The sequence below is a fragment of the Chrysochloris asiatica genome, unplaced genomic scaffold, assembly GCF_000296735.1.
Source record: "Chrysochloris asiatica unplaced genomic scaffold, ChrAsi1.0 scaffold00116, whole genome shotgun sequence".
Lineage (NCBI taxonomy): Eukaryota > Metazoa > Chordata > Mammalia > Afrosoricida > Chrysochloridae > Chrysochloris > Chrysochloris asiatica.
In genome coordinates this window covers 6,678,789-6,680,355 of record NW_006408634.1, presented here as the reverse complement: position 1 = coordinate 6,680,355, position 1,567 = coordinate 6,678,789, and the positions used below count along the sequence as shown (strand labels likewise).

General features: G+C 42.7%; 1 pseudogene; it reads right to left on the bottom strand.

The window, feature by feature from the left end:
* Positions 1-219: 219 nt before the first annotated feature.
* Positions 220-995, bottom strand: LOC102829079 (annotated as a pseudogene).
* Between the last annotated feature and the right edge of the window lie 572 nt (positions 996-1,567).

The following is a 1,567-nucleotide window of genomic DNA, read 5'->3' as shown; positions in this document are numbered from 1 at the left end:
TAACAACAACAACCAGACTAAGGCAAATGTATTACTAAGAGAACTTGTCTGCAGGCATCCACTGATGGTAGAGACGTGTCTAAACCTGTTTACTGGTGACAAGGCTGTGCATGTATGTACAAGGGAGCTACAACAAAGGTCCTGGAAAAATTCCATTATCTGTTTTTTTCTTTTTTCACAGATAAGATCTTTTATTTGTCATCACTGAAAGTCTGAATCTTAAGCAGATTCTTGAACTGGTGGTTCATAGCTCGTTCAACTTGAGCACCTGTCTCATCTCCAGTAGCTTTCCCAGACCTACTGCCTTCCCCAGGAAGCTCCATGTGTTTTCCCAACTTGGGCTTCTTCAACATTGTCACTTTCCTAACATATCATAGAGAGGAGAAATAGACTGGCAAGGTTTCTCTATATCCTTTCAAAGCTGTCTGGAATCTGTGCACTGAGCACTTCTTTCAAATCATTTGTCTGCACCCCTCGGGTCATGAGTTCCATAAATTTCTTTTGGATTTGATGGATCTGTTGGTGCTGAGCATAAGATATCTTCTGAACCTGGTTGTTGTCTTTTTAGTAAAACCAACACAGAACAGGTGAAGCAAATAACCATTTGTAGTCTTGACATCAACATGAGCTTTGATCATGGTCTGCCACTTTTTGTCCATGGAGCACATTTTGACACGGGTAAGATCCGGGATGTGGAAGTTGCTCAGGCAGTTTTTGCCCTGAACATCCTCAGTCATTAGCCTGAATTTTCTAAATGCAACTTCATCGTTCTGAAGATCAGCAAGACTTACTTCAAAAACACGACCCTTGAACCCGTCAGATGCAATTTTGGATCCTTGAATCCTTGAGACTAGTGTTTTCCTAACATTTCTTAAACTGAACATAGCTGGTGCCTTCACATCATACCAATCTTTCTTAGAAAATGGATCAACCACTTTCTTCCTGGCTCCTTTTCTGCTACCTTTTGTAAGGCGCCTGTTCTTGCTGACCGCCATGGTGCTGCTCAGTGAGCCAAAAGGGCTCCATTATCTTTTAAATCCATTTTTCCATGAACTTTTTGAGGCCTCCTCACATTTTGTGTGTGCATATGGGTATCTATCTATATATCTACTTTATTTATGTACATTGTTTAAATGTCGCTGTTTATACACTGTGAATATATATATGTGGACTCCTGGTGTGGCGCTGTAGGATCAGCACTGGACTGCGAACCACAAGGTCAGCAGTTCAAACCCACCAGCTGCTCCTCAGAAACCTTATACAAGGTCGCTATGAGTCAGAACCGACTCAATGGCACTTAACCACAACCACCACCACATGTGGGAGAGAGTTTCTAAAGATGTCCATATTTGTATGTCCTGCCTGTATCCCCTCTGGAGGGAAATTGCCCCACCTACCAGAGAATCAACCATTTGACCCTGCCTGCCATCCTGACCACAGCCAATGAAACTGGAGATGAACAGTGACCTGTCAATCCATTAGCCAGCGGCTTATGACAAGTGTTGGTGATGTGTCATTGAGTTGGTTCTGGTTCATAGCAACCCTGTATAGGGTTTCCAAGCTATAA